The 23,582-nt window shown below is 36.9% G+C and overlaps 3 long non-coding RNA genes and 2 gene segments (V, D, J or C); 3 read left to right on the top strand and 2 right to left on the bottom strand.

Moving 5' to 3' along the window:
* Positions 1-575: 575 nt before the first annotated feature.
* On the top strand, positions 576-6,113 carry LOC311075667. The gene is made up of 2 exons (XR_014604555.1): positions 576-2,221; positions 2,305-6,113. It is a non-coding gene; the product is annotated as an uncharacterized lncRNA (long non-coding RNA).
* Positions 6,114-6,846: 733 nt separating this feature from the next.
* On the top strand, positions 6,847-7,486 carry LOC311075655 (Ig kappa chain V region 4135-like). The segment is given in 2 exons: positions 6,847-7,058; positions 7,146-7,486.
* A 1,026-nt stretch (positions 7,487-8,512) lies between these two features.
* Positions 8,513-10,201, bottom strand: LOC311075666. Its single transcript, XR_014604554.1, has 2 exons — positions 10,045-10,201; positions 8,513-8,952 (listed from the first exon to the last, which is right to left on the bottom strand). It is a non-coding gene; the product is annotated as an uncharacterized lncRNA (long non-coding RNA).
* A 9,109-nt stretch (positions 10,202-19,310) lies between these two features.
* Positions 19,311-21,050, bottom strand: LOC311075664. The gene is made up of 2 exons (XR_014604552.1): positions 20,908-21,050; positions 19,311-19,750 (listed from the first exon to the last, which is right to left on the bottom strand). It is a non-coding gene; the product is annotated as an uncharacterized lncRNA (long non-coding RNA).
* An 800-nt stretch (positions 21,051-21,850) lies between these two features.
* Positions 21,851-22,631, top strand: LOC311075650 (Ig kappa chain V region 4135-like). The segment is given in 2 exons: positions 21,851-22,049; positions 22,137-22,631.
* Positions 22,632-23,582: the final 951 nt, after the last annotated feature.

Genomic DNA, 23,582 nt, shown 5'->3' with positions numbered 1-23,582 from the left:
TTGATTACAATCAGATTCAAAAAGCAATTATTCTACTGTTTTTTTAAATGTCATATACTTTTTGCACACTTTATTCAGACTAAAATCATAGTAATCTGTTTTAAAGACCTGGAATTTATTGAAATTTCTAAACATTATTATAACATTTTATTAAATATTAAATGTGTATTTGTGTGTAAAGGTATGAGAGAAAGAAGACTTTTAGGGGTTGTGGAGTAAAGCTTAGCTATTAGCTAAACGGCTCATGGCTGTTGCATGAATGTTCACGGTTGCATTACATTATGCCATTTAAGTGTTCTATTTCAGGATTTTTTAGTGAATAAATACATTTACAAAGTCAGATTTTTAGTTGCAGAGAGGGTCAAAGAAAGAGGACAGACAAAATAACTTACCTTTTGTCAGTCAGCCTGAGGCAAGAGAGGAGGGAAGGTTCAAAATGGACCGTTTGGATTTGGTCGGCACACACTGATGACATCAGAGGCTTGTGATTGGTTGATTAAATGTTGATCCAGGATCAACAAAATTTGTTGATCCAGGAACACATCTTACTTGGCAAAATCACGGTGACCGTGTAACGAGACCCTTATGTCACGATCCTGAACTCACAATACCATATTATTGCGATACTCCATCAAAATGGTAAATTTGGTTTAACATTGTGTGTGTAAATGAATAGGCTTGGACTTGGTGCTGATAACCCAATGCAGGACAATAGAGACACCAGAATAACAATATTCATGATTCTGAAGCTGAAAATACAGAATTATTTCAGACGAATATGCTTGATGTCTCTGACTAGATATATCTAAAATAATGTAGGCCACTTTTTACTGGTAACATCAGACATTTGGCATTATCAGGACCCACAAATATTCCCCCATTGCATTATTATACATTATATTTAACATTATATACAGTAGTTTAATGTAGTAGTGACACGAAAACCCTGTAAACTTCCTAAACTTTCATTTTGGGTGAATAATACGATACATATTGTCACTATCCACTGTAATTATTGTTCCACCCCTAATTACAATCAATCAAAAGCCGCTGAAACTTTAGTGCAGGACTTTGAAGGAACGACACACTGATCAATGATGCAGTCCAACACAAATGTGCGCTTGCGTTCAGATGAAGCTTTATTGAATGAACAGCAATGGCAGCACATTGACAGACTGCTTCAGTATTGAGCTGTAAATCACGTGACGCTCAGATACGCTGGTCTTCACTGGAGAAACATCAGCACTCGGAGCTCTTGAGGAACGAGGCCTCGTGAGCAGCTCCGGCATGTGTTCCTCTGCAGACGAAGCGCTCTGCGGCTTCCCAGCGTGCTTTGCTGAGGCTCAGGACGCTGCTGCGACTGTAGAGACCGTCCCGCTCGCTCTCTGCGCTGGTCTGAACCCCCTCGGTGACCTCTGACCCGTCCAGCGTCCAGCTCACCGTCGCCCCCTGTGGAGAGTAAGAGCTGAGCAGGCAGAGCAGAGCGGAGGAGTCTCCAGAGATCAGCAGAGAAGAGGGAGACAGCAGAGACACGGAGGGAGACACGGAGGGACCCGCTGGACACAAACACACACACACACACACACACACACTGATATGAGACTCAACATCAGGATTATTGAACAGTCTCATCATCTCTAAATGTCTCTTAATGCATGAAAACTATTAAATCTAAATAAATAATATAATCAGAAAGACTCTGTACTGATCTTTACACATCTTAACTGGGAGTCTCTAAATGATCATGTGTTTCTCAAAGCATTTTAATAAGTGTTGATGACCTGTGACCTCTGGAATGACCTTTGCCCTCTCATGGAGTTCACAGTGAAATACTTGTTTCTTTTAGTGATGAAACTGTCATTTGATTGATCAGAAAGTCTGAACTCTGAACCAGAGACTCGTGCAGAATAAAGAAGAAATGATTTCTAAACTCCTACAGAAGTGAAAACACACTCCACTGGATCATGAGAATAAAACACATTAAAGGCCACAAAACTGGATCAGTTTCTTCTGCATGTGTTCATTTTCATGTGTGTTTTCCTCCAGCTGGTTTTTGCTCAGAGAGTCACTTTGCATCGGCACGTGTTTCAGCTCTCCGAGTGTTTATAGCCTTCAGACTCACACACTCTATAACACACTGCTGTTTACCACGGTACAAACCCAACACACACCATGAATCTCTTCAGCAGCTTCATCTGGATTCTGACCGCTTTTATTCCAGGTAACAGAAGTCAAAGCTTGTCATTTCTGAGTCTTTAATGTTCATGTCATTTGATGAAACTCATATAATGTTGTTGTCAACAGCGTCCAGAGGAATCACTGTGACTCAGCCTGAAGTTGTGAATGTTTCTGAAGGACAAATCGCCACTATAGACTGTAAAACTGATGCTGGGATAAATGGCTGGGGTTTAGCTTGATATCAGCAGAAACACGGAGAAGCTCCTAAACTCATCATTTATTCTGCAGATGTGCTTAATGATAACAGTCTCAGTCGATTCAGTGGGAAAGGAAGATCTGGAGGAACTGATTTCACTCTGACCATCAGTGGAGTCCAGACTGAAGATGCTGGACATTATTACTGTATGAGCCGCCACAGGATCAACAGTGATTATGTGTTCACACAGTGATAAAGAGTCGTACAAAAACCTCCGTCAGTCAGAGTCACAGTGACTGAACTGAAACTGCAGCTGCTCAAAGGAGGATCTGAAATAACATCGTCACATTTGCATCTGAAATAAAACCATCTAAATTAATCTGACACTCTTAATAATTATAGAGTTCAGAAAGAGATTTTGTGACACATTTGAGATCTGAGTGATTTCAGTTTGCCCTAGTTGCCTCCTTTTATTAATAATAGACTTTAATTTTTATAATAGTCATGGTTATTTCATCTGACCATCCTAACATGTAATTTGTTTACTATTAAATTCTGCAGACAGTAAGAGTTTTATATTAGCTTGCAGTTTTAATTATAACCTTGATCAACAGTTCAGTTTAGACACGCCTCTCCCTCCTCCTCTGCACCAATCAGACGCCTCTGATAAGAAAGAGTAAGAGAATAATTTAAATTTTTTGTGTTTTTAACTGATTTTTAATTTAACATATATTCACAAAACTATGAGAAGGTATAAACTGTCAGCTGACGATAACATGACCTGATAAACCTCAGTGTAAACTGATGAATATGAACAAACCTGTTAAAATAGTGAGAAACTGGAAAAGGATAAACTATTTCAGCAGGAATTACAGAAACCTGGAGAAACTCCTGAACTCCTGATTTATTATACAAACCTCCTCAACAGTGAAACTGAGCGAGTTAAACTCATATTTCATCATCAGGAGTGATTGTGTTTCTCAATAGAGCAGATGTTCATCGTTTTTAAGAGTTTGATTATCCTGTAATACCAAGAACACTTAAAATAACTATTACGCATAAAAACATGTAGAAAATGTTTTCTTTTGAATTTTTAAATGTAGATTTGGTGTTTAATGAACAAAATGTGGTTTTGGGCAGAAAATTAACTAGTTGGTAATTGTGTGATGTAGGTGTGTTACTGTGTTAAGAGTTTAGAAAAAGTACTGTAAGTATTGGTAAACACTTGTTAGTAATTGTAAAAAACTGTAATTCAGTGAATAAGTGGAGCGATACTCAGAGCTGGAGTCGAGTCTCGTGACAGAAGCAGATCCTCCATCATCACACACAGATGTGTTTAACCTGCAGCTTTAGTGCTGGATTTTACAGAGACTCTTTCTGCAAGTTTCATCGTTACGCGACAAGAGACTGAATTGAGTGTAGAGCTGCTCCTTCATACTCAACTACTCTTTAGTTGACTAGAAGAGGCTTAGTCGACCAAAAATTGTATTCGCCGGTTAGTCGCTGAAAATACCCTGTGCGGGACAGATTGTTAATGGCGGTTCTTTGTGGTAATTATTACAGTGTGTCAGGCAGGAAACCCAATCCTTTCTTCCATCGACCTTAAATATTTCTTATCATTTGAAACATGTCAGTAGTAGCAATTGTACATGGCTGCTCGCTCTAACGTTAACCTAGATAAATGTGCGCTATTATTAGGCGCATCTCCAGTGTGTGTGTGGAGTGAGGAAGCTGAAGTATAGCGCTTTACTGACATGGAGGCGCCGGCACAATTACTTGCATTGTTTCCTGATAACAGCTGAAACAACTTCAAATACTTCATCATTTTTGGTCATTCAGATAAGAGTAACACATCATTTGAAACTAAATTGTCTACTTTTATTTGTGTAAACTCATAATAACAAGAAAATTGAAGGAAACAAACAGGAAGTGTTTTCTGCCGTCTCGTTCTCTGTGAACTGCAGCGTGTCAAAAAAATAAACTAAAACTCAGTGTATACTTGCCTCACAAACATGAGAAATATATCTATAGAAAGCTTGAAATGTCAAGCGATTGTCAACCAATTCAAGTGGAAAACAAATATTCTCAGAATATGTAATCCGTATGAAATCCGCACTGTGGAGATCACGAGCATCATCGACTTAATCTCTGCAGCCGACAACACAGAAAACATTATCAATAAACTATTCAAATGTTTAGACAGTCTTCTTGCAGTTTTTTCAGGACACATTCATAATCATTACTTTTGCTGGTGCGCTGTGGCGAGCTTTATGCGTGCGCTTGAGCACTGATTAGGCGATGTATTATATATCGACAATTAAAGGCTCATTAAATTGATTTATATGGCTTATTAAAAGACACATGCGATTAATCGGCTAATGAAATGAACAACTACTAGTCGACTTGAAAAACCTTTAGTCGAGGGAATCTCTACTTGAGAGAGTCAATGGATGCGTCCCGATTCAGAGTCTGGATCCCTCGAAGGCCGTGAAGGGCGGACCGAGTGTGACCGAATGTCAAAATTTGAACTGCTTTAAAGTTTTGTTTTATTTTTACATTTATCATTAGATATTTGAGTATGTTGAAACCCAATACTTTTAAAAATAGTGAATACGTTTTCACAATACGTTTAAAAGTGTAATTCGGCAATTTCTTAAAAAAAAAATCACCTTTTTGTCTACTCTTTTCAGACTGTTTTTCGCCTCTATAGCAGTGAAGTATGATTTCAGATACAGAGATTAACTTTACCATCCGATTTAAAACACCGATTCATTCAGGAACTATTGTGTTTCTCATTTGGCCGAACAGAAACAGACAAAGGAACTGGCAATATAAATGACTAAAATGTAAAATACTCAATAATGGATTCTTGTTCATTAAGCTGTTGTATAAAAGCAATATCACACTCGCTATCGTCATGCTGGTCTGATATTCGGACTAAACAGCGCTCTTGCTCGTCTGATGTTGCTTTATATCAGTAAAGGATCATATTAATCATGAGGCCATTATAACTGTGTCATGAATGTTTTTCTTGACCTCAACTACAGTGGTACAAATTTAATTTGTCATTAAAATGTTACAATGGCTTCATGACAGCCAATGTCAAAACCAACCATATGACAGTTTAATGAAATGTTAACCCATAAAGCTAAGTTTGATAATTAATCTGCTATGTCATGTTTATGACATATTTATGACAATTTATGTTGTCTTGGTAATGTCAAGTTGTCTCAGGTGTCAAGTCAAGTCAAGTCAAGTTTATTTATATAGCGCTTTTCACAAAACAGATTGTATCAAAGCAGCTTCACAGTATTAAATTAAAATAATACAACAATGTTTGTTTCTAGTGGAAAACGTCCATGTTTGGTAATGCTGATCAATAGTATTGTTGATTGATTAATTAAATGTGAGGACAGTGAAACCAAGGGGGGTTGAAGGACCATTGTATTTCTAAAAAGAGCTAGCTCGATCTGGATTTACGGGGTGGGGGTGTGTGGAAAATTACAGAAGGTATAAAGGACTGTCTGTTTCCTGTGTGATCAGGTCTTTTGCTCTGATCACCGGGTGGCTGCGGTGAATGTGACCAAGCCTCTTAAAGAGAATAAAACTTCTTCTCTTTAATACAATTTGACTCTGAAATGTTTCTTACGCCTTGATGCTGTTTGTTTGTTAATTATTGTTTTTGCCACAACAACTATGACTGGATTATACTTGTAAATAAACTGCGTTTGGATCCTCACTCTCTGAATGCTGTGTTTCCACCGTCAAATCATTACAACAGAAACTCACTGACTTCCCCTGCTTTATGAAGCTCATCATCACTGAATTACTGAATTTATTAAAGTGAACATGTTTATATCATGTGTGACTCTCAATCAAACTCAGTTATTCAGTGACTGACAGAGACTCGTGTGTGTGATGATCCTCATGTCTGTTCATAAACTGCAGGAACACACATGGATTTAGTGTTTAAAAATTTGGGGATTCATTTCACTCCAACTACAATAAAAATATTCTCAAAGTCTATATAATCCATTGAATAAAACTATTGTTTTTTAAGACAACCTACGGCCAGTGCTGCAAAGTTTCTGAAGTGAAATTACATATAAATGCTGGATTCACTCCGCATGGATGTGACATGTTACAATAATAACACATTAAAGAAATGTAAAGGCAGACTAATAGATTAATAGAAAAATACTTGTAGCAAAGTATATTTTATATATATATATATATTCCAATTATTGGTAAAAGTGATGACATGTAAATAATGTTAAATGTCTCACTGTTGCTCAAGTTTAAATCTGCACTTTACTATAGAAAACCTTCAGTGATTTGAGTCTGGATCCGGATCTGTATTCAGATTAATACTGAAGTTGGTCTAGATGTATTCAGAACTGAACTGAATTATAGCATTTTTAACATTTTGTATAAGATCAAATATTATGAAAAACATTAATTTTTACTCTGTTCTCACTTCAGTGATTGTGTTTTGTGTCTGTTAATGAGTGACTGTCTTCAGGTAAATGATGTGGAGTGTGTTTGCATATTGATCAGATCTTCAGTGTGTGAGAGTGTTTATAGTGCTGTGAGTTTAACACTTCATCACTGACACACACAACAATCTTCATCAACATGACCTTCATCATCATCTTCATCTGGACTCTCACAGCGTTTTCTCAAGGTTTGTGGAGCACAAGTTTGATATTAATTCATTTCTTCAAGTGTATTGTCAAAGTTTTGAGTGTATTTTCTTCTTGTTGTGTTTCAGAGTGTAGAGGACAGATCACCGTCACTCAGAGTCCCTCAATAACAGCAGAACAACCAGGAGGAACTGTGAATATCAAATGTAAAACCAGCAGAGATGTGTACAGATGGAGTAGTAGTGGGGATGAAGGTTTATTCTGGTACTCACAGAAACCTGGAGAAGCTCCTAAACTCCTGATTTATTATGTAAAAACCCTCCAGTCAGGAACTCCATCTAGATTCAGTGGCAGTGGATCTAACAGTGATTTCACTCTGACCATCAGTGGAGTCCAGACTGAAGATGCTGGACATTATTACTGTCAGAGTGAACACTTGATCAGCAGTAACTGGGTGTTCACACAGTGATAAAGAGTCGTACAAAAACCTCCGTCAGTCAGAGTCACAGTGACTGAACTGAAACTGCAGCTGCTCAAACACTCACACACACACACACACACACACACACACACACACACACACACTAAGAAAAGCAATATGATCTTATAATAAGCAATACTATTAATATATTATACAGTAATAATATAAAAGTTTGAGCTTGGTCAGTATATGACAGCTTTGATCATGATTTTTCATAAGTCATTTTTCTCCTGTTATTTTCAGTCACGTTTGATCTTCACTTAGTGGATATTTTTCAATCTTTCACCATATTTTAGTTTTTCTGCATTTATGATTTATCCTCATTCTTCTTTCTAAACTGAATCACTGCATCATAAAGATGTTCTGCTTGATCAGTTTAATAATCTATCGATTTTAAGTTCATCCTTCATATATTAACAGCATCACAAAACACTCTCAATTTCAGAGCAGATGAACATTTATATATTTTTTTCAGTCCACCATCCAAAAATAATAATAATTTCCTTTATATTTATTGTGTAATTTAACAGTGCTGTATATAACAGCTTTTTCAAACATTGGATCAATATCAATTTCATACCGATGTTTTTTGAGTGCAATTTAACACATCCATGTATAGTGGAAATTTGTTTATAGTTAATTTTTAATATTAAAGGTTGAAGTTTGTTCATGTGTGAATATAGTGTGGGTTGTGATGAGCCAACATGTAACTCATAAAGATGAAATCTTATTAACAAACTGACTAATGAATCCATAAGCACAGGAGAAACTGTTCCAGTTCAGAGAGTTTCAGTTGTAAATCTCATTTGCATTGTCAGGTTTAGTGATTGTGATGGTCTCAGAATAGAGCAGCTCGTCTCCAGTGACCATGTTCAAACCCCAAGAGCTTCATTTCACATTTACTGCTGAATGCAGCTGTTCTCAACTATTACAATCAATCAAAAGCCGCTGAAACTTTAGTGCAGGACTTTGAAGGAACGACACACTGATCAATGATGCAGTCCAACACAAATGTGCGCTTGCGTTCAGATGAAGCTTTATTGAATGAACAGCAATGGCAGCACATTGACAGACTGCTTCAGTATTGAGCTGTAAATCACGTGACGCTCAGATACGCTGGTCTTCACTGGAGAAACATCAGCACTCGGAGCTCTTGAGGAACGAGGCCTCGTGAGCAGCTCCGGCATGTGTTCCTCTGCAGACGAAGCGCTCTGCGGCTTCCCAGCGTGCTTTTCTGAGGCTCAGGACGCTGCTGCGACTGTAGAGACCGTCCCGCTCGCTCTCTGCGCTGGTCTGAACTCCCTCGGTGACCTCTGACCCGTCCAGCGTCCAGCTCACCGTCGCCCCCTGTGGAGAGTAAGAGCTGAGCAGGCAGAGCAGAGTGGAGGAGTCTCCAGAGATCAGCAGAGAAGAGGGAGACAGCAGAGACACGGAGGGAGACACGGAGGGACCCGCTGAACACACACACACACACACACAAACCTCAATTATTCAGATGGTAATGCAATAAAAATCACAATCATGTCATCATTTCACTGTAATTCCACATTGCTCCAATTATTCATATACCATATACACACTAGAGTTAAATTTGAAAATATTCTCCATTAGCTAAATTATTATTTACTATTAAGAAATGTACACTGTAAAAAAAAATATTGTAACTGCTTTAAGACTAAAAATGCTACAGTAAAAACTTGTTAAATGGTTAACGGTAAGTTCCCTTATACGGTGAAAAACTGTAATAAATCTAACAGGACATTTCATTAAAATATAGTTAAATTGAAAGTTTTTGATAGTAAAAAAGAACAAGTCTGGGGATCACGACTGCCTTTTTACTGTAAATTTTTACAGTGTATCAATTATAAAATATGTAAAAATATAAATCAGTTCTCTGAAGGAAAATATATGCTAATTTGTTCTTTTCTGAATTAAGTAAAATGTTTAAACATCTCCATCTATTGTAAATTGATCATTTTATTGGGATTATTTATTATAAGATTTAGTAAACTAATTTATTATGTCAATATAATGGTTTGTATTTTGAAAATATTAGGCTAATATAAACATTGTTATAAAATAAACGTTATACACTCAAAAACATTAAGCCTTTTTAAGATTCACAAATTTCAGTACAATTCCATTAAATTGAATAGAATAATCCTTACATATTATTTATACAATTAATTAATCATTTTAAAAGTGTATTAAAATAGTTTATGTGATTCGTATTTATAAATATAAAAAAATGAAAATATGTTTTTTTTTAAACTGATTTAAAATTCTTAATATTAATAATATGTAAAGATTACATTTACAATTACGATTATGATTACAAGGATTATTCATTTCAGTTTGATGGAATTTTACTATACAATTGAAATTTGTGAATAAAATGTGAAATATAAGTAAAGGTTATCAATAATACATTTTTGTAATATAACCTTAATTACGAATACTGTTGCCAAATGTTCTTAAAAAACCTTAAACCTGCTTTTAAACACACACATCATATGTTTTTATTAAGTTATTGAAGAAAGACTTACTTCTGATCACCAGTTCAGTTCCTCCGCCGAAAGTGTACCACAGTGTTTCATTCTAGTGAAAGAGTTGTACAAAAACCTCCGTCACACTCAAACAAACACACACTCCAGCAGAGAAAGAGACGGACGACACACACACACACACACACACACACACACACACACACACACACACACACACACACACACACACACTGATATGAGACTCAACTGCAGATCTTCTCAACATCAAACATGATTGATCAAAAAAGAGCCACAAAATCTTCATCTAAAAAATAGTCCAAAGAATTAATCTTAAAAATAAATACTTGATATTGAATGAAGGCTGAAATCCTTTGTTTCATAATCAGTCCCGAAATACATTCGTCACATTTACAAACACATGTGATTTAAACTCTGCTAATTCTATTGACCTGCTTTATAATGAAATCTTCAGCCAGATTTAGATGGTCATTCTCTATTGGATGACCTTTGACCTGTTATACAGTATCATGGATGATATAAATCTGCAGCTCAGGCATTAAATTCTCTCAGCATCAAAGTCTGAATGAAACTGATCATTAAAACAGTGTTTAGAGCGAGAAGATCGACCCAAAATAACATGAAGTAAATCATGAGTTTCTGTTTCTGAAAATGATACACAGAAGTTTATTAGCGAAGACACTAAAAGACAAAACAGTGTTTCTTCTGTCTTCAGGGAAATGATGTGGAGTGTGTTTGCATATTGATCAGATCTTCAGTGTGTGAGAGTGTTTATAGTGCTGTGAGTTTAACACTTCATCACTGACACACACAACAATCTTCATCAACATGACCTTCATCATCATCTTCATCTGGACTCTCACAGCGTTTGCTCAAGGTTTGTGGAGCACAAGTTTGATATTAATTCATTTCTTCAAGTATATTGTCAAAGTTTTGAGTGTATTTTCTTCTTGTTGTGTTTCAGAGTGTAGAGGACAGATCACCGTCACTCAGAGTCCCTCAATAACAGCAGAACAACCAGGAGGAACTGTGAATATCAAATGTAAAACCAGCATTGATGTGTACCTTAGTGGGAGTGTGTACTTATTCAGCTGGTACTTAGTGGGGATGAAGGTTTATTCTGGTACTCACAGAAACCTGGAGAAGCTCCTAAACTCCTGATTCATTATGTAAAAAAACTTGAGTCAGGAACTCCATCTAGATTCAGTGGCCGTGGATATAACAGTGATTTCACTCTGACCATCAGTGGAGTCCGGACTGAAGATGCTGGACATTATTACTGTAAGAGTTATCACTACATCAACAGTAAAGATGTGTTCACACAGTGATAAAGAGTCGTACAAAAACCTCCGTCAGTCAGAGTCACAGTGACTGAACTGAAACTGCAGCTGCTCAAAGGAGGATCTGAAATAACATCATCACACTTGCATCTGAAATAAAACCATCTAAATTAAACTCTTTATTAGATTATAGAGGTCAGAAATAAAAGCATACGTTGAGAGAAACAACTAGACAAAGTCCACCAGTGTCCCTGCCCTTACAGAACAAAACTATATGGGAATATACTGCAAAATATTATGCAATAATATATTGCGATATATTACATAATACATTTCCATATATGGGAAACTAGTGCTTATATTTTTCAATATACTGCAATATATGCACTGACCATGGCTATATATTAATAAATATGAAATATTATTAATTATTGTGTACATATATTGCACATACATGTATATATTGTAACATAGCCTATTAACACAATTATTCTGTATATGTTCAAATATACTGTTAAACCATATAATATATTGATCATTCATATATGGGAAATATATTTTCTTTTCATAAGGGTGAGTCTCAGTGGTATTTGTTTTAAATTTCCTCATATTCATACTCTTTATGGAGAATATAAATATGGTGGAAACTGACGGACTGACTGATCTCTGCACAGCTTTGAGATTTTGTGCTCTTCTAGATCAGTGATATGACTGAGATCTATATCAGCCGATCGCCATATTGGATCTGTCAAATACAGTCAAGAGCAAGTTAACTGTCGACTGCATCTGAAGCCTTTTAATAAAGTTTCATGAGAACTAGTGAATATAATCACTGTGGGACGTCGATTAAAAAGCACAAAGTTCCATTAGTTGCTTTTATTTGAGACTCAACATGTGGATCAAGATGTGGTTATACTGTAAGAAACAACAATACTGACAAATTACAAGTATAAAAACATCACACACTGATCAATCTCTTTATAAACTACAGGCAGGTTCTGCTCCTTATCAATCAGTCAGTACAGTCTCAACTTACACTGATAAACACACACAGTCCTGTATGAACACACACCAGTGAAGGCCAGCGCTGCTCTTAGACCTCGACTCTCATCCTGATGATCCAGCAGTTCATCCGCTCGAAGAAGAGGATCACTGACAGATGATGAAGATAATCACTGACCTCTACTGGCTCATTCCCTTCAGAACAACCTTATTCACATGAAGATCTATATCTGCAGTAGACATTAGCTGATATTTTCACAGCATTTAGTTGATCATTAATAAGATAATTCTGCATATGGATATTGCTTATTGAGTTCTACATATAAACACATAGCAGCGCATTCTCACCTCTGAAAGGTTTTCCTCAGTGGGTTTTACAGCAATATGCTGCACAATGCATTGATATTTTAGATGAAAATGCATTGATTTGTTAGTGTGAGTGATGGACAGCGTCATGATATTGGAAACTGGAATTTCTTACCATATTATTTTAATGTAGGCTACTTAAATGATGAAAACACTGGTTTCATAGAAAATAGTGTATTTCTGCATTGATCAATAAGTCGGATACATATCTAAGCCTCTCCCTCCTTTTGAGCGCTGGAATTATTACTTTGTTTATACATTTATTTATGATTTCACTTTTCTAACTTTAGTTAGAGTGTAATGTTGCTGTTTGAGCATAAACACCTGCAAAGTTACTGTTACGAACTGCTCCGAGACAAGAAGGTTGAGGATCCAAATGCAGTTTATTAGAGTAATCCAAAATCCAGGCAAGGGTCATACACAGGCAGTCCATACAAACACACAAATCCAGAGGGTTCTCTGAAAATACATTTCAGAGAAAGTTTTTCTCAATCTTTTCCACTGGCTGAATTGTATTTTTAATTGATTTGTATTTTTAATGGAAACAGATAGGCCTTGGGCATTATTTGCATGAAACTATTTTCTCAGACAATCTGGTATTATCATGATAAGCATGGTATTATCTCTGTGGTTAAAACATTAAAACACAGCACGCCACAGGAGAAGTGTTAAAAAACAACGCATCCACAACAAATATTTCTATTGATTGCATATAAAAAATGTTGTAACTTCTCAGTAATGATTTAATGTTTAAGTGTTTAACTCCATTAATTTGAATGGCATATTTCATCTAAATGTTTATATCAGAAGTAAAACATATGTTAAATCATTATTTTATTTATTTAAACTGTTATTTGCGTCAGTTTCACTAAACGGCCCAACACACTCGCAGGCGCGGACATTTAAGAAGGGATGGATATTTGCTTCAAGTGATAGGCTTGGTGAGTGAAATTATATTTTGTATTATCTTTCTGTATATGTCTTTAAAATTTTCTGTCTAAAAGTGGCCAAAAAGACATTTAACTCCAGCTCACCATCGGTGTCGCCAAACTGCTCCGTCTCCAAACCGTTTGTACGCATGGGTCAGAGTTTGCGTGCAGGTGCGCAAATTTTCCCGTCAAGTTTGTTTTTATAAATCACAACTTATGCGTTGGAAGTGGCATACGCCTCTTTCAGGGCCTGTTTTGTGCGTATGCAACAGTTATAAATGAGGCCCCAGGTCACAGGCAGATATCAAGAAACAGGAACATAGACAACAGAGGAAACGCTCAGAAAAGCAGTGTAACAACATACAAAGCTTTGCAGTGAGTGAAAGGATGAACCAGGCTTATATGGGGTGAGCTGAACAAGATAATGAGACACAGGTGGATGCGATCAGGGATGATGAGTCCGGGCAGTGAGTTGTGGGAAATGTAGTTGTGAGTGAATCATGATAGTCTGATGTGGAGTGCCCTCTGGTGTCTCTCAAGGGCACTCCAGCTAATGACCGTTACAGTTACAAACCTCACATTTTCATTTAAAGAAATTGCTTTTTACAGACTTCAACAAACGGCTGGTTTGAACATAAACGTTTTTGACATTTTTGGAACTGCTAACACACACACAAACACCAGCTCTTGAAGCTCCGCCCCCTGTGCCGGGAGCAGCAGCTCATTTGCAACGGTGCGTTTTTGCTCACCTTCAAAAAGTGACGATTTTAACATGCTATATAAAAATATCTGTGGGGTATTTTGAGCTAAAACTTCACACACACACACTCTGGGGACATCACAGACTTATTTTACATCTTGTGAAAAGGGCATTATAACCACACCTTAACTTACTGACATTAAGTTTTAACTAATAAGCTATAGATTTAATCTACACTTTTAACTGAATTTTTGTTGAAAACTTGTTCACAAGTATAAACAGTGTAAACTAATGAATATGAACAAACCTCATATTAGTCAAAAACTGTCTGGTTTCAGTCCCACAGTGAAAGTGAGCGAGTTAAACTCATATTTCATCATCAGGAGTGATTGTGTTTCTCTCAGAATAGAGCAGATGTTCATCGTCCTCAGAGTTTGATGTTTCTATAATACTGAAACACTTTAAATAACTATTAAACATAAAACACAATGAGAGATGAGTGATATGTGTCTGTCATGCATGTTTATCTTCAATCTATCTATCATAATCTCTGTGAGGTTCATCATGAATCTGCAGGTGTTTTAATGCTTCGCTGAAGTTTATTAATATGTGAGCAAAAGACCTGATCCAATGAAAGACCTGAAATGAAAACAACACAAATGGACTCAAACACATGAAGTTATTCTTTTATTTCAAACAATGTTGATTGAATTGTAATAAAATTATGACTGAATGATAAAGCACTCGTACAGTTGAGTATGAAACACACAAAGCAGAGCAGATGACAGATCAGAAAAAAGATGAATAACAGCCAAAAAAATATTCAAGCCTGTTTCCACCTTAGATTGATAATAATAATAATAATTAATAATAATAATTATTTTTAAACTGATTTGATGATCTACTTACTGCCGACATCCAGTTTGCTGCTGAGAGTGAATCACAGAGAAACAAACTATTATTGAGTGTTTGATGAGGGAAAATGAACTTCTGAACATTGTCATATTCCTCATTTCTGCTCTTCTGTCGTGACTGAGACTCATTTGAGAGGAAACGGCTTTGAATTTGTGTCCCACCCCTGAGACTGAAGCTCAATATCAGCGTCTGTCAGTCAGACTGTTCATCCAACATCTCTGTCCTTCAGTTTCACTCATTCCCAGTAAAGATGAGGACACACACACTGATCTTCTGCTCTCTGCTGCTGCTCCTCAACGGTGACACTCACTTTCACTGCATTTACTACTTTACATTTACTTGTTTTAGCGAAGATCATTCATTTATTCTGCTGATTTTCTTCTTGTTGTGTTTCAGAGTGTAGAGGACAGATCACCGTCACTCAGAGTCCCTCAATAACAGCAGAACAACCAGGAGGAACTGTGAATATCAAATGTAAAACCAGCAGAGATGTGTATAGTGGAAATTGTTTAGCCTGGTACTTACAGAAACCTGGAGAAGCTCCTAAACTCCTGATTTATTATACAAACCGCCTCCAGTCAGGAACTCCATCTAGATTCAGTGGCAGTGGATCTAACAGTGATTTCACTCTGACCATCAGTGGAGTCCAGACTGAAGATGCTGGACATTATTACTGTCAGAGTTTATACTGGCCTGAGAGCATTCAGTGGTTCACACAGTGATAAAGAGTCGTACAAAAAGTCACAGTGACTGAACTGAAACTGCAGCTGCTCAAACACTCTCTCTCTCTCTCTCTCTCACACACACACACACACACAGAGAGAGAGAGAGAGAGAGAGAGAGAGAGAGAGAGAGAGAGAGAGAGAGAGAGAGAGAGAGAGAGAGAGAGAGAGAGAGAGAGAGAGAGAGAGAGAGAGAGAGAGGACAAACACAGGAACTACACATGTGCTCAAAACTGACTTATGACTGAAATCATCTCTATTATGATCAGATCTGTGACAGATGAGTTTGACTCTAATGAGTCTATTGACACTTTCTGAGATGACGGTGATCTCTGAGTTTGTGCTCACCCATCAAATTTTCTCAGTAAACTATGCAGTGCAGAGAAAGTTGTAGACCGCTGCGAATGGTCGAATGGAAGATATTAAAATGGGAATGGTATAGAAAAATGTTGTACACCAGTTTTAAGTCCTAATGGGGGAGAAACATGTTTCTATTGTCTCAACCCCAGACATATGATAGCTGAATGCATTGCATGGAGGCACAAAAACAGTGCTTAAGAGCATTGCTCTGGTGCAGTTTGGTTTCACCCGTACATGTCCCTTGCTACCTGACACTGGTGGTTACAAACCATTCATATTCCCTGGAACTGTTTTTCTCTCTTGACCCCTTACAGTATTTTGATGTTAAGACACACAGGAGTTGCCCAGTTGTTGATACTTGAAAGTCAACTTTTTTTTCTTTTTTTTTTTTTTTAGAAGAATCCTATACAGGTACAATAGTCTTTGTTCAAGGTGTTGGACAAAGCTGTGTGCATGTACCTTTACACTCCGTATGGCTAACTTCTGACCTAGTTTCAGGTCCCGACTTAGTTTCAGGTCCTGTCAAGCTCTGAACTGCCTGTGAAGGGTATCAGAGTAATTTTAGGGAACGACCTCAGGTGGCAAGGTGTTCTCTTCTCTGACTATGGTGGGTAACCGTGACCTGTGTGGTCCAGCAGCTTTGGTTACCAAGTTCTCCACTACAGTTCCTTCTGAACCTGCCCTTTTGTTCTCAAGCCAAGAAACTGGTGGACTGCGGATTTTTCAGACTCAGTTATCCCTTTGAGTCTTCTGAGTGCAAAGTCCTGACAAAACCAAGCTGGTTTTCTATCATGCCTGCTGTGCTTCAGATTGGACAGAATCCCGTAATGGTTGGGAGGGACCAATTGGCTGCTGTGAAGTTTTCTGAGATGGATCTGCCATCTGCTTACTGTTTGCACATACTAAAAATGGCACTCCTGTACCTACTACCAACTTTTGTTCAACCTTGTTTTGGTGGAGGTAAACACAACTGGGGTGCGTGCAGTGTTGTAGGAGGATGTTGTCCTGGCACACTGCTCTATTTTTGCAAGATCCCAGCCTCCTAAAGAACCCACTTTTGAAGTGTCAAGAAATGTCATTGGACGTTTCCCAGACTCAGCTCTATAGTGGGAAGATAGTTTGTTTAGGCAGTTTTGCTGAAGATTTGTGCATGGTGTAAACGAATAAGTTGGTATCATGGTTGTTACCACTCCCTTGGCGAATTCCAGTGCTGCTTTCCTCCAGTAACTAGTTGATCCATGGGGCTTGAGGTGAAATGTGTTTTACTGTATATGCCTCATTTACAAATTACAGTGGTATCTGGAACTTAAGGGTGGGGGTGTATATATATGCATATAGATATATATGCGTATATGCGGTTTTATTTGTTTTTTTTATCAAGGGTAGGAAACTCTGGCCCACATTCCAACATAGTAGGTGGCGGTAATGCACCTTAATGCTGGTGCCATCCGCCATAAAACGTAACAAAGAAGAAGAAGAGACTGTGAGAGATTTCTTCTCCCAAGAGCCTAAGACTGTTGGTGTTACCAGACTCGGAGTGTTGCTCTTGTTGGTGTATATTAAGGTTAAATGTGTTGTTACGGCTGTAGTGGCAGCTTTGATGTGTTAAGCTTAAACCAAGGTCAACTTAAATGTCTTGTGGCTGTGTTCAGTTTTGAATTGCTTGCCCATTATTGAGTGTTGGAGCAGTAGGGAGTGGGTGCCATTTTCTTTTCTCATTTTCTCCTGTTTTTGTTAGTTAGGAAGTAAGGTAAGAGTTCTGTTGTTTATTTGTGTTTATTGTTGTAGGTTAATTAGATTTTCCTTCTACCAGGTAGTGATCTTTTGTTTGTTGTTTTGGCTTTACCTGCTCCTGAAGAACACGCTTCATTTCTTTTTCTTTTGGAGCTGTTTGTTTAGGATTTTTTTTTTTTTTTTTTTTGCACTGTATTATTACTTATTGTAAATAAATGTATTGGAAATCTTACTTTGTGTATTGTGTGCTGGGACTCAGATAGGTTAACTTCTCTTTGTCGCTATTAATTTTTGCTTTAAAGTTACTTTCCCTTTTGCCCCTAGAAAATTAATTGGGAACGTAACAATGCTCAGAATCAAATGTGTGTAAATTTATGAAATCAAACAAAAAATAATGGTGTCATAAGTTGTTTTGTTTACAGCTACACTAAAGTAATTGTAATGTCATAAAGTTATTTTTAAGTAGCTCCATCTCAAGCTGATAATGAATTTATTACTCATAACTCATTTTAGCAGAAGTGAAACTGCTCCAGTTCAGAGCGTTGAACCAGTAAAAGAGTGAAACTGTGAGTTTGAGGTGTAAATCTCATTTGCATTGTCAGGTTTAGTGATTGTGATGGTCTCAGAATAGAGCAGCTCGTCTCCAGTGACCATGTTCAAACCCCAAGAGCTTCATTTCACATTTACTGCTGAATGCAGCTGTTCTCAACTATTACAATTAGGGGTGTAACGAGACCCTTATGTCACCATCCTGAACTCACAATACCATATTATTGCCATACTCCATCAAAATGGTACATTTGGTTTAACATTGTGTGTGTAAATGAATAGGCTTGGACTTGGTGCTGATAACCCAATGCAGGACAATAGAGACACCAGAATAACAATATTCATGATTCTGAAGCTGAAAATACTGAATTATTTCAGACGAATATGCTTGATGTCTCTGACTAGATATATCTAAAATAATGTAGGACACTTTTTACTGGTAACATCAGACATTTGGCATTATCAGGACCACAAATATTCCCCCATTGCATTATTATACATTATATTTAACATTACAGTAGTTTAATGTAGTAGTGACACGAAAACCCTGTAAACTTGAATTTTTTAACACAGTAATTTTCATTTTGGGTGAATAATACGATACATATTGTCACTATCCACTGTAATTATTGTTCCACCCCTAATTCCAATCAATCAAAAGCCGCTGAAACTTTAGTGCAGGACTTTGAAGGAACGACACACTGATCAATGATGCAGTCCAACACAAATGTGCGCTTGCGTTCAGATGAAGCTTTATTGAATGAACAGCAATGGCAGCACATTGACAGACTGCTTCAGTATTGAGCTGTAAATCACGTGACGCTCAGATACGCTGGTCTTCACTGGAGAAACATCAGCACTCGGAGCTCTTGAGGAACGAGGCCTCGTGAGCAGCTCCGGCATGTGTTCCTCTGCAGACGAAGCGCTCTGCGTCTTCCCAGCGTGCTTTGCTGAGGCTCAGGACGCTGCTGCGACTGTAGAGACCGTCCCGCTCGCTCTCTGCGCTGGTCTGAACCCCCTCGGTGACCTCTGACCCGTCCAGCGTCCAGCTCACCGTCGCCCCCTGTGGAGAGTAAGAGCTGAGCAGGCAGAGCAGAGCGGAGGAGTCTCCAGAGATCAGCAGAGAAGAGGGAGACAGCAGAGACACGGAGGGAGACACGGAGGGACCCGCTGAACACACACACACACACACACACACACACACACACACATTCATGAATGATCATTTGATTTTAAATATACAAGTTACATTTTAAATGATCCACAGAATGAGTTTGAAAAACATTGTCCAAGTAAATTGATGGTTATATTGTGATGTCGTTATAAGATCTAGAAAACAAATTTAAATGATCATTTCAATATTAATTGTATTTTGAAAATATTCTGCTATTCAGAAACTCACAATCATAAACATCCACAAACGTAATAGTTTAAATGATTGATTTTTAAAATGCTCTTTAACTAAATGTCTCTTTGTCTGATGGTAATACATAAAAAGCACGATCATTTCATCTTTGCTGTAGTTTCACCGCACTGCTTTCATTCATAGACACTATCCTGAGTTTAGCTTCAAAACATTCTCCATTTAATCAGTATTACTAAATGTTGTACATTGTAAAAAAGTATCATCATTTTAATGGTAAAAGAATGTAAAAACGCTATGGTAAAAATGATTAATTGGTAAACGGTTTGTTGCTTTACTGTATACACTGAAAATTGGAAATAGATTTAACTAACTAGATTTAACTAAGTTAAATATAACTTAACACAATATATTATTTGTGTTTTGAAAATAATCACCATTCAATAGACTTCCTCGTAAACAGAAATATAAGTAAACTTATTTTAAATTTAGTTTATCAACTAAATTTCTTTTTGCCTGATGATGACACTGATGGAATTTATTTTGTTTATATCATCCAACTTTTGTGTCAAATTAAATATATTTAGAAATAACTGAAAACATTGCCATTAATTAAAATACAATGAAATGTTAGCACACATTATGTGTGAAATTACTAATGTAAAACATTCTGAATGTGAACTATGTATTGAAATATAATAAACATAGAATATCACCAAATATGACATTCATAATATAGCAGACAATATTACATTTAAATGCATGAATGTGTGCAATCAATCAGTAAAATAGACTAAAATGCGACAATAAATAAGAGTTGAAGTAAAGCAAATAAAGCATTTCAATCATGTATTTTTTTAATAAATTAAGAATATTGTTGCCAAATGCTGTTAAATAACCTTAAACCTCCTTCTAAAAACACACACATCATACGTTTTTATTAGATAATTTAAGAAAGACTTACAGCTTCTGATCGTCAATTCAGTTCCTCCACCGAAAGTGTACCACAGTGTTTCATTCTAGTGAAAGAGTCGTACAAAAACCTCTGTCACACTCAAATGAACACACACACACACACACACACACACACACACACACACACACACACACACACAGATATGAGACTCAACATCAGGATTATTGAACTGAAGTGACTTTCACAAAAACAGTCTCATCGTCTCTAAATGTCTGTTAATGCATGAAAACTATTAAATCTAAATAAATAATATAATCAGAAAGACTCTGATCTTTACACATCTTAACTGAGAGTTTCAAAATTTTGTCAATATCACATTTAATTAAAATAAAATGAAATGTTAGCATACATTACATGTGAAATTACTAATGTAAATCATTCAATAAAAAACAGAATACCACCAAATATTGCATATTTATAATAATAATAAAAAAATTGAATACATCAATTGGTGTAATCAATCCATAAAATAGAATTAGATGTGACAATAAATGAGATTTGAAATTAGGTTAAGCTTTTCAATAGTAAATTTTGTGATAAATTAAGAATATCTTTGCCAAATAAAAACCTTAAACCTTTTAAAAACACACACATCAGACAGTTTCATCAGATCATTTAAGAGCCACAAACTCTTCATCTTAAAAAAAAAAAAAAAAAGATGAAAACATCTTTATGATGAAATATAAGCTTTATAATGAAATCTTCAGCCAGATTTAGATGGTCATTCTCTATTGGATGACCTTTGACCTGTTATACAGTATCATGGATGATATAAATCTGCAGCTCAGGTATTAAACTCTCTCAGCATCAAAGTCTGAATGAAACTGATCATTAAAACAGTGTTTAGAGCGAGAAGATCGACCCAAAATAACATGAAGTAAATCATGAGTTTCTGTTTCTGAAAATGATACACAGAAGTTTATTAGCGAAGACACTAAAAGACAAAACAGTGTTTCTTCTGTCTTCAGGGAAATGATGTGGAGTGTGTTTGCATATTGATCAGATCTTCAGTGTGTGAGAGTGTTTATAGTGCTGTGAGTTTAACACTTCATCACTGACACACACAACAATCTTCATCAACATGACCTTCATCATCATCTTCATCTGGACTCTCACAGCGTTTGCTCAAGGTTTGTGGAGCACAAGTTTGATATTAATTCATTTCTTCAAGTATATTGTCAAAGTTTTGAGTGTATTTTCTTCTTGTTGTGTTTCAGAGTGTAGAGGACAGATCACCGTCACTCAGAGTCCCTCAATAACAGCAGAACAACCAGGAGGAACTGTGAATATCAAATGTAAAACCAGCAGAGATGTGATCAGGGATCGTGATGGGGATGATTATATATACTGGTTCTTACAGAAACCTGGAGAAGCTCCTAAACTCCTGATTCGTTATGCAAAAATCCTCCAGTCAGGAACTCCATCTAGATTCAGTGGCAGTGGATCTAACAGTGATTTCACTCTGACCATCAGTGGAGTCCAGACTGAAGATGCTGGACATTATTACTGTAAGAATTTGCACTGCAGAACAGGTTCTAATGGTTATTGTGAGAGTGATCGAGTGTTCACACAGTGATAAAGAGTCGTACAAAAACCTCTGTCAGTCAGAGTCACAGTGACTGAACTGAAACTGCAGCTGCTCACACACTTTCACACACACACACACACACACACACACACACACACACACACACACACACACACACTCTCTCTCACACACACACACACTCTCTCACACACACACACACACACACACACACACACACACACACACACACACACACACACACACACACACACACTCTCTCACACACACACACACACACACACACACACACACACACACACACTCTCTCTCTCTCTCACACACACACACACACACAGGAACTACACATGTGCTCAGAACTGACTTATGACTGAAATCATCTCTATTATGATCAGTCCTGTGACAGATGAGTTTGACTCAGAATCAGAGAAAAGTCTGTATATTACAGTTTTTTTTCAATTGCTAAACGACAGTGAGCACAACTGGAGCTACATGTGCAAAACTCTAACTACAGTCTGCACTACCAACAGTCACCTGAGCTGAACAGTTCACATCACCTGCAAAACTCACTCCAAGCAACACAACTCTTAACACACGGCTCAAAACAGGCTCAGTGCAGCCAAACACTGGCACAACCCTCACTGAGATAACACACACTGTCACTCAGAACACACTGAGAGTAAAAACACTAGCATCAAACACCAATACAGAAAATACAAACTTTTCATCTTTACAGTTTGAACTATTTCAGTGACTTCATACAAAATAATATTTTCTTCAAAGAAAAGAGTGACATTCTTTCACATGATTTATTTAAATTTTTAGAACATTATTCTTTAAGGTAAATGAAAATTAGCAGTTTGCTTCAATACTCCATAGTAATTTACAGAATTACAGTAATGAGAAAAAAAAGGTAGAAACTAAAAGTACATACTGTAATTCGAACAAATACAGTAATTGAGGGGCTAATCCTGCCTCTCTCTAGCATCAGGCCACAGGTTTTCCTCAACATCACATCTAATGTTCTCTTTCAGCTGAGATTGCAATCAGCAGTGTTTGAAAGGCACAAGGCTGAAATCTATTCTGTTTTGAATGTGTGGTTCACAGTTTTGACTGC

This window comes from Abramis brama (genome assembly GCF_963993115.1).
Source record: "Abramis brama genome assembly, chromosome: 24".
NCBI lineage: Eukaryota > Metazoa > Chordata > Actinopteri > Cypriniformes > Leuciscidae > Abramis > Abramis brama.
This window is presented reverse-complemented; position numbering and strand designations above follow the sequence as displayed.